The sequence below is a fragment of the Paroedura picta genome, chromosome 8, assembly GCF_049243985.1.
Source record: "Paroedura picta isolate Pp20150507F chromosome 8, Ppicta_v3.0, whole genome shotgun sequence".
NCBI classification, from domain to species: domain Eukaryota; kingdom Metazoa; phylum Chordata; class Lepidosauria; order Squamata; family Gekkonidae; genus Paroedura; species Paroedura picta.
The window spans coordinates 2448826-2461469 of NC_135376.1; the positions used below are offsets into that span (position 1 = coordinate 2448826).

At 55.6% G+C, this 12644-nt stretch overlaps 1 protein-coding gene across 3 annotated transcripts in view; it reads left to right on the forward strand.

Moving 5' to 3' along the window:
* Positions 1-3139: 3139 nt before the first annotated feature.
* The window catches only part of TNK2 (tyrosine kinase non receptor 2), an 89973-nt gene continuing 80468 nt past the window's right edge, over positions 3140-12644 (forward strand). For 2 of the 3 annotated variants that reach the window (XR_013233367.1, XR_013233369.1), the window contains exon 1: positions 3140-4350. The gene's annotated coding sequence lies outside the window, so the exon portion shown is untranslated. Of the gene's footprint in view, positions 4351-11133; positions 11225-12644 lie in introns of all 3 variants that reach the window. The other variant, XR_013233366.1, reaches the window with a different exon arrangement.

The following is a 12644-nucleotide window of genomic DNA, read 5'->3' on the forward strand; positions in this document are numbered from 1 at the left end:
ATTCACAAGTATGGAATTACACACAAGTGCATCCTGGACAGTGACTGAACTACCCCAAGGCTTGCTTACCCAATCCATCTGTTAAAACAAAGGAACTTCCTGGACAGGGCTCCCTGAAAAGACACTCTGTATGTGCTCCAAAGGTCTATTTTGTGTTATTTTTTTACATGTCTCCAAAATGATCTCTGGCAATGGCCCAAAATTCCAGGACTGGTTTTGGCGTCTTGAAGGCAAATAGCCTGACTTGTCCAGGTTGATCTTTCAAGACATTCCATCGCTGACCGAAGAGTGGTAATATTTAGACAAAGAAATGGGAAAATGACAACCTGAGATTGGTAAACTTGAGTTAATTCTGAGGTTCAGAACATAGTTCCCCCCCCACACACACACCCCCAAACAGGATAGAGGAATTATATTGTCTCTAGTTTTCTCTCGAAGGTGTAGATCACAGGCTGGTGAAGTAGCCTGGTTAGTATCCAGAGTGATTGAGCCCAGGAACAGGAGAGGGGAATGCAGCAACAAGTCCTAGAATCACAGAGTTGGAAGGGGCCTCCGGGGTTATCTAGTCTAACGCCGGCAGAATGTAAGAAATTCACAACTACCTGCCCGCCCACCACAGTGGCCCCATTTCCCTGCCCGGATGATGCCCCCTGTCATCTGTTGCTTGTTATTAGCACAGGCAAAGTCCCATTTTGTAACGGGAACAGGTATTTGTGCTTTCTGTTGGCAGAGCAATTAGTTCAGAAATGGGGCACAACCTGATTAAAGAGCAGATAAGGGCTTGTTTGGGAACTAACATACTTGATAGAAAAGAAGCGAGGCAAGAGCTGAACGAGTGAGGTGCTTCTGAGAGGAAGTGGGAATCTGAACATGGACAAGGAACGACCCTTAATGGGAGAGAGAAGGTGCTGACCTCCCTATCCCCTCTAATTGCCTTCTTGCTTCCTCCTGCAGAGTCGTCTTGCGTCTTTTGTCCACCAGCTATTGCCTTTTCCAACCCTAGCATCCCTCAGCCCGGGCATGGGTGGGCCATGCTAACCTTCTCAGAAGCTAATCAGGGTTGGCCTGGGTCAATTGGGTTGGCCCCAGACACCAGTAGGTGCGGCTGAGTGAGCTCTGACAGAACTGCTCTGTGAGAACAACTCTGAGAGAACAGAAATAGGTCCGAGTTCACCCAGCAGGCTGCACGTGGAGGAGTGGGGAGTCAAACCTGGTTCCCCAGATTTTAGGCTGCTGCTCTTTCTTAACACCAAGCTGGCACCGCTTCAAAGACGGGGCATGCATGCTTCTGGTGCACGCGCCCGCTCCCAAGTCCTTAAATGACTCCCTTTGCTGCTCCTGCGTGAGGCGGGATTCAAGAAGCGCAGCCAAGAGGCTCCGGGCAGTGCGATGCTGCCTCCGGGCGAACTTCCGCGGTTTCCTATTGGCCGGCGCCTTCCACGTCGAGCCGGACCGAGGGGCACCGGCCCGGCCCGGACAGTGGCCATCTGTCCCAGTGGAGAGCGCCCCCACGACCCCCCCATCCCGCCCCCCCCATCCCGGGACCGAGCGGCTGTCTTGGCAGGGCGCCCGGAGCATCCCAAGAGCGCCCGCAGGGATGCAGGAATGGCTGGACCACTGGTGCATCCCGCCGGCCGGGGAGCTGCGCAGTCATCGGCGCCCCTTACATAAGGCGGCGGCGGCGGTGGCGGGGAGGATTTGGCAAGCGGGCGTCGTGGGGGGGGGCGTTTCTGGGCGAGCCCCCCACTCCAGCGCCGCTCGGGTTAACCCCTGGCTGTCCGGGCCGGCTGCTGCGCGGCGCCCCTCCGAGGGCGGGCGAGCGCCAGCGCTGCTGCGGGCCGGCTCCGGGCTCCGAGGCGCCTTTAAGAGGCGGCGCGGTGGGCGGGCGGAGCTCGGGCCAGGAGGGAGCGGAGAGTCACACGCGCCGGCCGGGCCGAGTGGCGCAGAGGCCGCGGGCGCCGGGTCGGGGAGCCGGGCGGCCGCCAGAAAGGGGCTGCAAGGCAGGAGGGGGCCCTGCGGGGCGGGGGGGTCTGGGAGTTTGGGGGCGAGGCGTGGGCGCAGGGGGCTCGGAGGGACCGTGGCAGGGAGGGAAGGAAGGAAGGAAGGGGTGCAAAGTTCCGGGGTGCGCGAAGTGGGGTCTGGTGGAAAGAAAGGCATCCGGAAGGGGACGTTGGGGGGCTGGGAAGAGTGTGGGGGGAAAGCAGCAGGCGATCCCTTTCCCCCAGGTGTGGGGTGGACCCGAATAGGGCCGGAGGGGGGGCACATTAGGGCCAGGGTTGGGAGTCCGGGATCGGGGCCCTGAAGGTCAAGGCAAGCCCCTCCATTGCCCGGGCAGCCCTTTGGGGCGGGTGGGGGGTGAGGGGTCTCCCAGCCCACCTGGCTTGAGCCACCTGGTGGCCAGCGGTGTGGGCAGGCCGGGGAGGCAGCTGCCAGGAGGCGTGGGGCCTTGGCCGTGGGGTCCAGGAGGCGTGGGGCTTGGCCGTGGGGGTCCAAGAGCAGGCCTTGAGCCCGGGGGTCCAGGAGGAGGCCCTGGGGCGGGGGGTGCCGGAGCAGAGCAGAGTCCCGCCTGCTGCGGCTCCGGAACCCTCCCTGGGGGAGCCAGAAGGACCCTGGGGGCAGGAGAAGCCACAGGCCAGAGCCCCCCAGCGGCTGCCCGAGGGGCAGATCCAGTGGGCAGTTGAGCGGCGCCGGCCAGGGGGCGCCGGGGAGCAGGAGCAGGCCGGGGGGCAGGGGGAAGAGCGCTTGGGGGTCCAAGAGGAGCACCCGCCCTGGGGTGAGGAGGCCCCCTTGGTGGCCTGGCCAGGGGAGCAGCTGCTGCAGCCGCCATTGGGGGTTGGGGTGGGCCCTGGCTGGCTGGCGGAGCAGGGCCTGGGCCTGGGGGGGCAGCAGGAGCAAGGCTTGAGCCTGGGGGGGCACCAGGAGGAAGCGGGCCGGGCCGGGCTGGGCCAGGAGGTGGGCCTTGGTGCCCAGCAGCACCCCCAGGGGGAGCGGGATGTGAGCCCGGGGCCGTGGGGGGAGCCGGGGTGGGGGGCGCAGCAGGCGGTGCAGCACTCGGCCCTGCAGGAAGGGGGGGTGGTCCGGGGGGTGCAGGAGGAGGGGGGCTTGAGGAGGGGGGTGCAGGAGCAGTGGCAGGCGCCCGAGGACTTGGGGTGGGGGATCCAGGAAGGGGTGGGCAACTCCGGACGGCTGCAGCCCCACCACGGGTAGAGGCGCTCGGAAGCAGCGGATCGGGAGCCTCTTGGGAGGGCGAAAATTCAACCCCCTGGCCGAAGACCCTCGCGCCAGCCTCACCCATCCGCCGAGCCCCATCTCTTCCGAAAGTTCTGTGCCCCAGGAACCAGTTTGACCGAGGAAAGCGGACTCTTGACAACTTCGGGCAAAGTCCACCTCCGGGGCATTCTTGCCCCCTGGACTGCCAGGCATGCAGCGGTCACTGCCGGGGCCTGGCCCTGGCCTTTCCTCCCTGCAAGATGCTTAGCCTTGTCCCGGTGTAACGCCGTGGCCTCAGCCACAACACGCTTCCTTTAGAGTCATGTAGCAGCACAGCGGTCACTTTCTGCATGTGCTGCAAGCTTTGCCCGGCTTCATGCCAGCGTGCCGTGTCCCCGCTCTGAAACCTGCAAGTTACGTGCGGCCCTGAGCATCTTCCGGTGCAGCTCCTGCGGCTTCAGCGCCTTGCCTCGCCTGTTTGTTCTTCTGCTGGGATTGCTGCCGCCACCGTCGCCACCGTTTCCCTGTGCAGCAACCGTGCTCCAAATTCTCCGAGTCTCGTGAAGCATCCCGCTCCTGCTCCTGCCACGTCCAGCAAGCGGCCGTGTCGTCCTGCTCTGGAGCTTTCCTGCGCGCTTGGATTTGAATCCCTGTGGCAACTTTCCCCTGCTTGTTGCAAAATTGTGGCAGTGAAGCCTAGTGGGAAAATCTGTGAAGAGTAACCTCATTGCTGGGTGTGACGCATCTCCTGCCTCGCCAGTTTGGGTCCCTGCGGGTGCCGCGGCAAGGCCCTCCTTGTGTGGCGATCTGTGCGGTGCATAATCGCGGGCGGTGAATTTGGCTGCGTGGCTCTGTGATCCAGCAGCTCCCTCTGCTGTGCGGCCTTCAGCAAGGCTGCCTCTGCCTGCATCTTCTGGCCTCGTGCATCAGTAGCTCTCCCTGCGTCACCGCCAGGCGGCCACCAGAGTGCGCATCCCATCTGGCAGTCCCTGAAGCGGCCGCATGCGGTGAGAGGCCGTCCGTGCATGTCAACAACAATCGGAAGATCAACAGCGGCAGGGAGAGAACGCGCTGGAAAGGGTTGCAGAGAGAGTGCGCTTCTGGGGCCGGAGAGCCAGCAAGGACGCCAGAGGCTGACAGGTAAGGGGTGGGGGGGGGGCGCTAGAAGAGGTGGGGGCAGCCGCAGCAGCTCTGCCCTCCTCCACGGAGATCGAGTTCGGGGTGGTTGATTCCTGTTCAGTGCCCAGACACCTGGCAGGAAGCTCACCTGTCCGGGTTGATGCTTGTCTGTGGCCCAGGCCCTTGGGTTTGGTGGGCCGGTTCTGTGACTGAGGGGGTTTTGGAATCAGAGCTACGTGTTGACTCGGCGTTCAGCGTGGTGGCATCAAGTCACGGCTGACTTCTGGAAACCCCCGTGCGCTTTCCTGAAGCCAGAGGTGAGCAGAAGAAGAAGAGTTGGTTCTTATATGCTGCTTTTCTCTACCAAAAGGAGGCTCAAAGCGGCTTACAGTTGCCTTCCCATTCCTCTCCCCACAACAGACACCCTGTGAGGTGGGTGAGGCTGAGAGAGCCCTGAGATTACTGAAGAAGAAGAAGAGTTGGTTCTTATATGCCACTTTTCTGTCCCCAAAGGAGTCTCAAAGCGGCTTCCAATCACTTTCCCTTTCCTCTCCCCACAATAGACCCCCTGTGAGGTGGGTGAGGCTGAGAGAGCCCTGATATCACTGCTCTGTCAGAAGTGATTGGCTGTTTTTTGCCTGCCTGGGCTTCCCACCCAAGGAGAGCACAAAATTAGTAGGCGCTGCTTGTGGGAACTAGGATGCTGCTGGTCAGTTTTTGCATCTTTGCATGTGCCCCGTTCATGCTTCTGCTTTCCTTCTGTTCCGTTGGGAGGTCAGCGGTGGGTTTCTCAGCCCTCCTCCTGTCGCTGTGTTGTTTATCTCCGTGTCCCGTCGTGGATTATCTCGATTTGCTTAGTGAAATCCATCTGGGATTACACAAGTAATGCCCATGAATGAGCACCTATGAAGGCTGCTAGGTTGGGCCCTGCAGGTTCGGGGCTCACACACTGTTTGCAGAGAATCCCAGAGTCCCACCGGCTGCTCAGTGCAGGGTCAGCCTGTAGCATCCATGCTTTAAAACAGTGGTCCACAACCTTTTTCAGGTTGCGGACCGTCGGCGGCAGGGAGGGCAATCGCCTGGCCGCGCATGTGCGGCACTCCCACGCATGCGCGTTTGCGACATGCGTGGTCACAAATGCAAATGCATGGCACTCCTGCGCATGCACATTTGCAGCAGCGCATGGTGCAGGTGTGCATGCGCGACCCGGACACACATGCGCACATGCACAGGAGTGCCGCGCATGTGTGTTTGCGGCAGCGCAGGGCACAAACGTGCATGCGCAGCCCGTTGCGGCCCTGTGAAGGCAGGGAGCCGTGGCCCGGTGCCGGGCCACGGCCCAGTGGTTGGGGACCACCGCTTTAAAACACATACACGCACACTTGAAAATGGAAGCGTTATATTATTATTATTATTATTATTATTATTATTATTATTATTATTATTATTATTATTATTATTATTATTATTATTTCAATCTATTACCTGCCACTCCCAAATGGCTCATGGCAGGTTACAAAGTCTGAAAAAAGTCCCCAATAAAGCTCCCATAAAAGCCCCCGACAAAAAACACAGATCCGTAAATACAACCAAGAAAAGATACAGCAGAAAAAACGAGGCAGCTACAATCCGTTCGTCCCACTAAGACTCCCATAGAGGGAGGAGGGAGGAGGGGGGCAGATGGAGCCCATAGCTGCCAGGCACGCTGCCTTATCCCGGAAGGGATAAAGTGAATCAATCTAAAAGAGATTCAAAAGGCCCAAGGGGGAGGAGGAGGAGAGCGTCCTGCCTGTTCTCATGGGAACAGACCGTGGTGTTACCAAAGGGAGGCAGAATTGGGGTCTGGGGGGGAGGATTAGCAGGAGGACGCGGGGCCCTCCCAGCCACGGGGCTGCGTTATGCAGCCCCCTCCCCAGGAATGTCCAGGGACGTTATCCATGCTGTGCTCAGAATAATTTATTCAGGACGGAGAGGATGCTACAACGGCAGTGGGAGAGTTCTGAGGCGTCCCCGAACGTTCTGTATTTGTTGGCCGCTCGGAGCCTTTGCTTTTTTTTGGCCTTCCTGTGCCGTCTGGAATTTGGCACGAAATTAGAGACCAGAACAACAACAACAACAAAAGGTTTTTGGCTTTTGGCAGTTGCCCTTTTTAAAAAAAACCCTAGCGGCTGCTAACCATGAAGAGTTTGGGCCTCCTGTGGAGCACGTTCTTTTAAGGGGATCAGACAGGGCCAATCATATGGATCTAAAACTTTATTGACTGGGGGCGGGGGGCAAGCTCTTTGTTCCTGTGTCCAGCTCAAAGGGCTTTCTCTCATTTCTAAAAACGTTGACAGCTCTAAATAGGAGGGATGCCAGCCTCCAGGTGGGGCCTGGGGATCCCCTGAAATTCCAGCTCATCTCCAAGGGTACAGAGATCAGTTTCCATGGGGAAAAAGGGTGCTTTGGAGGGGGCCCTCTACAGCAGGGGTAGTCCACCTGTGGTCCTCCAGATGTCCATGGACTACAATTCCCATGAGCCCCTGCCAGCGTTTGCTGGCAGGGGCTCATGGGAATTGTAGTCCATGGACATCTGGAGGACCACAGGTGGACTACCCCTGCTCTACAGCACTGTACCCCCTGAGGTTCCTGTCTTCCCCTAGGCTCAACCCTAAGTCTTTGTGGGTTTCCCTACCTGGATTTTGTAATCTGGTGGCCAGGAGTGACCTGTCTGCTCTACTCCCAAATCCCGGAAGGGGCCCATGCGAGAAAGCAGCCTGAGACTTGTGGCCAGTCCAAGAGCAGTGGCATGCAATAAAATAAAATAAAAACATAGGAAATGAAAGTCTGGGATTTAGCCATATTTCAGGTTAGGCGTCTCCCTCTAAGCTTCCCTCGGCCATGAAGGAGACTATGAGCGCTTTCATACACACTAAATAAATGCCTGTTCAATTCCTTTTCAATGTACTAGAAAAGGACACTGGCAGTCTTCAAGCAAAGGTTGGATACACACTTTTCTTGGATGCTTTAGGATGCTTAGGGCTGATCCTGCGTTGAGCAGGGGGTTGGACTAGATGGCCTGTGTGGCCCCTTCCAACTCTATGATTTTAGGATTCTATGATTCTACTTTGCTAATGGATTTTACTGTACTGTTTCTATACAGCTGGAACCTGGAATGATTTTAGCAAGTCAGGGTTGTTCGCTTTTGGGATGGACTTCTGTGCAGAAGGGTTTTTCGCTTGGCTTTGAATCTGAGTGGTGTTTGGAAACTCCATTCGCTATGATGCTTTTACCCCTTTAGCTTCCATTCTCTGGGTCTATATTTAGTAGGGTTACCTTCCTCTGTCCCCTTTTTCTGGATGGGCCCTTTAGCCACCCGGCTGAGGCTATGCCATATGGAGCAATGTGGTGCAGTGGTTAAGAGTGCTGTGAGGCCTGGATTCAAATCCCTAATTGTGCCATGGATGGGTGATCCTGGGCCAGCCGCACTCCTTCAACCTAATCCACCTCGCTGGGTTGTTGTGCAGGCAAAACACAGGAGAGGGCAATGACATAAGGCACTGAGTCCTCGCTGCGGAAAAAGGTGGGGCACAAATGAATTAATTTAAATGGTAAAATGGGACACTGCCCTGGCTGGGCTTTTAAGCGGCTCGTTGTCCTTCTGCTGGTCTCAAGATAGAATTGTGTGGAGCCGATTAGAGTCCCATATTTAGCACTCAGGTTGATCCGTCTGCTGGGCATCTCTGCCTTGTCTCTCAGGGGAGGAACGTGAGGGTCAGAATGGGCAATCTGGGAGTGTCTCTGCAGCTCTCTAGGATCCTGGCACGGATATTCTGGGGGCAGCACACTGGGGATCAGCTGGATTCTGCCTTGTAAAAAGCATCAGGAGGTTGGAGTGAAAACTGTGTGTTAAAGAACAGGAATGTAAGAACATCAGGAGAGCCCTGTTGGATCTGGCTAGTGGTCCACCTAGTCCAGCCTCCTGTCTCACCCAGGGGCCAGCCAGTTCCTCCGGAGGGGCATTAACAGAGGCCAAGGCCTTCATAAGAACATCAGAAGAGCCCTGCTGGATCAGCCCAGTGAAGGCCCACTTAGTCCAGCCTCCTGTCTCACACAGTGGCCAGCCAGTTCCTCCAGTGGGGTGATAATTTCGAATAGAGATGTGTCCTCCTGGCAGTGGCATTCAGAGGTTGAGTGCCTCTGGACATGGGGGTTCCACTCCGTCACTGTAGCTAGTATCCCCTGATAGACCAGCCCCTCATGAATCTGTTTAATCCCTTTTTACAGCTGTTTATTCCAGTGACCCTCCTTACGTTCTCTGACAGCGAAGTCCCCATTTTAACCACTCATCGTGTAAGGAAGAATTTCCTTCTGTCCCTCCTGAACTGACTGCCCTTCAGCCCCATTTAAGACGCCTTTCTTTTCTCAGTATTTCTCTGGCGTGTTTGTTTATGCACCCTCCTGCTGTTGCTGCTGAAGGGCTTTATGATTCTGGATTCACCAACCGTGTGGCAGACACGCATGAAAGGAAATGGAGGCCAAAAGGGAAAAGAGCAAAACAAGCAAATTCAGGCTGCGGTTCTTAGATCTTCCGTGTCCTGAAACGACACATGAAACTGCCTTATATAGAGTCAGACTTTCGGCCCATCAAGCTCAGTATTGTCTGCTCAGACCGGCAGCTGCTCTTCAGGGTCTCAGGCAGAGGTCTTCCGCATCCCCTCCTGCCTGGACCTTCTAACTGGAGTTGCTGCCTGGGATTGAACCTGGGACCTTCTGCGTGCCAAGCAGAGGCCCTTCCCCTGAGCCACAGTCTCTCCCCAAACACATCGAAAACTAAGCTGTGCTAAATCAGACCCTTGGTTCTTCAAGGTCATTATTGTCCACTTAGGCTGGGATCATCTCTCCACGGTCTCTGGTTTGAAGTCTTTCCCATCTCCTGTTGCCTGGTCCTTTTTCGATGGAGATACCGGGGTTTGATCCTGCCACTTGCATGCTGAGCAGATGTTCTACCCCTGAGTCACGGCCCCGCCCCGAGCTGGGGCAGCCGGTGTGTTCTTCCAAATGGGAAAATAATGCCCTCAAAATGGGGAGTGATTTTAGGAACGGAGAGATTAGAATAACAGAACGTCTCTTTTATTTGACCTTGGGCGTAATGTTTTTAATTTCTCTCCCTCCCATGTCCTTTTGCAAGGGATGAATGCTTCTCAGGGTTATTAGCACGCTTGTGCTCTAAATCATCTTGGGACACGGGGTGAATTTTTGTGTGGTATCTCCTTCAACAGAGTTTCCCCCACACTGAGAGCGTCACAGATCTTGCTGAGATCTGAAGCACGTGAAAGCTTATAAGAGCCAGAATAAGACTTTTGCTTGTCTCAAAGGAGCCACTGCACTCAAACTCTGTCCTGCTGCTTCAGACCATGGCGGTGATCCACCTGAATCTATCTGAAGAAGCGTTCTTGCACATGAAAGCGGATGCCTTGAATAAAACTCTGTGGGTTATAAAGGTGCCACTGCTCTCAAACTCTGCGTGAAAGAAAAGTTTCTTTCATTGTTTATATATATGTATTACATTATACTAGGGACAAAGCCTATTGCATTCAGGAATACAGCAGGCGCTAGATTAGGGGGGTGGGATGGAAGAACTCTGCGGATGGCCTTCCCCTCCCGCCAGGACCTGGAAAGGCTGCAGGCAGCTCTTAGGGAACTCACCAACAGAGGCAGCTCTCAGGCAGCAGGGATCTGCAGCCTCCGAGCCTCGGAGGGAAGTGGAAAGAGGGGGAGGAGTCAGGGGTGGGGGATGGAAGGCGATTGGTTGGGTGCTGGTCAGACAGGCAAGCTGGTTGGAGGAGGAGGCGCTCAGGAGTGGGACAGCTGCCCTGAGTGGGTGTTAAGCGCTTAAGCCCTGAGACGTGCTCCTCCTTTAAGGTCTTACCAGAAATATTAAGTGGAGCAGATTATGACTAGATCAAAACAAGTGTGCATGCAGATGAAAGGTGATGCCCAGAATTAAATGTTAATTTTAAAGGTGGCCCTGGACTGAAACTTTGTTCTTTTGCAGTGATTTGCAATTCCAAAGGGGTCTGTTGCACAAACACACACACACACACACCTTCTTTGCTGCCTCTATTTTAAAATGTTATTGATTCCTTGCCTTTCTCCCTACCGGGGACTCAAAGTATTCCACAGTGTTCTCCCCACCTCTGTTTTATTCACACAACAACATTGCGAAGCAGGTGAGTCTGACAGCATGTGACATGTGACCAAATTTCAAAAGAAATTCCGTCTAAACATCTGGAAGAAGTTCCTGACAGTCAGAGCGGTTTCTCAGTGGAACAGGTTTCCTCAGGAGGTGGTGGGTTCTCCATCTTTGGAGATTTTTAAACAGAGGTTGGAGAGCCATCTGACAGAGCGGCTGATTCTGTTAAGGTTCAAGGGGGTGGCAGGTGACAGTGGGTGAGTGAGAGGGTTGTGAGTGCCCTGCATAGTGCAGGGGGTTGGACTAGATGACCCAAGAGGTCCCTTCCAACTCTATTATTCTATGATTCTATGACCCAAAGTCACCCAGGAAACTTCCATGGCAGAAACAATGCAGTAGGACTAGGATCACAAGGACAAGAGACGGTGCAAAAAAGTATCAAACGTAATATGTCAGGAGATGAAGGGGCTGGAAAAATCAGAAAAAGAAGGCAAGGCTGTAAAACTGGGACTGTATATTGTTGTTGTTGTTAGGTGTGAAGTTGTGTCCGACCCATACACAGTGGCCTTCACCACAGCTCTCTTTATGAAACTATCCTGACCTTCCATTGTTATGTGAACCTATTACAGGAGGTGTTCTGGCTCAGTGGTGAAGCATCTGTGTGGCATGCAGAAGGTCGCAGGTTCAATCCCCGACATTTCCTGTCAAAAGGACCAGGAGGTAGGTGATGGGAAAGACCTTTGTGTGGGACCCTGGAGAGTCATGGAGAAGGGCCGTAACTCAGTGGAAGAGCCTCTGCTTGACATGTAGAAGGTCGTGGGTTCAATCCTATCTGGATCCAGGGTCTGATTCTGTAGAAGGCAGCTTCATGTGCACCTTAATCAAAACAGCATCTGTAACAGCTCCATTTTGCAACATTTTCAGAGTGATAGAAGGACAGGAGATTTTGTGATGTCCTCACCCAAGGTGAGGAGCCTCTACGAAAAATGTGCCACATCTGCCTGCCTTTCCTGACACCCCTTAGTCCTCCAGGTGAACAATTCTGGAGCTGCTCTTGGTCCAGCATTCCCAGCTCCGACTGGCAGCCGCCCTTGTCTCCGGGGCCTTCTGTGTGGAAGGGTGGTATGTTGCCCAAGCGATGTTCACACATGGACATTGATGAAGCTGCCTTCTACTGATTCAGACCCTTCACCTGTCAAGGTCAGGACTGTCTACTCAGACCAGCAGCTGGTCTCCAGGGCCTCAGGGGCAGAGGTTCTTCGCATCACCATTTCGTTGGAGATGCCGGGGATTGAACCGGGGACCTTCTGCTTGCCAAGCAGAGGTTCTTCCACTGAGCCCCATCATGCCGCCTGCTGTCTGGTCCACTAAACTGGAGACGCTGGGAACTTTGAACCAGGGACCTTCCTCAGTCCAAGAAGGACTTCTGCCACTGAACCTGGCCCCCCCCAGTGCTGCCAGTATCTCAGGTCCCCCCCCCCATCTCATGGGTTGCCCGTTTACTCCTTGGTTGTTTCCCAGTCCAATTTACAGCTTCAGCAGCTGGACGTGCATCCCTCCCCCCCTCCCCTCGCCTGCTGCCGGTCTCCCCCTGCGGTGCCTCCGGAACGTGGGATGCGCGTGGGTGGCAGAACGCTAGTTCCTGTTTTTTGGGAGCACGCCTGGATCTCTAGGGAGGGCCAGCTGCTGTGCAGATGTGCCCCACAGGGTGTCTTTCCATCGTCTTCCCGTCCTCCTTTTGTCTGCCTTCTGCTTCCATGGGTGGGCGTCTGCTGTTGCTCAGAGCAGGGAGTCAGATTCTGCGGGGTCTGAGAACTGGGGGGGGGCGTTTAGCCATTCCTGGGTGCAACGGGTGTGGCGACAGGGTCATGGATCCTTTCTGTGTTGGGATCTGAAGGGTGTCGGTGTCTTCTTGGCTGTGGGACCCCCAGGCTCGGTCACAAATGAGGGGGAAAGTCCCCAGAGAGGACCACCAGTTGTCAGCCGTCTGGCTGGAGGACTTCCGCCTGGTGTCAGAGTGGTGGAATGCCGCCAGGCTCAAAAAGTCTGGGGGGCCCTGGGTTCGAGCGTCAGTCTGGGAGAGCCAGGTTCGAATTCCTGTTCTTCCAAGGAAGCTCGCTGGGGGATTTATGGTGAGCTT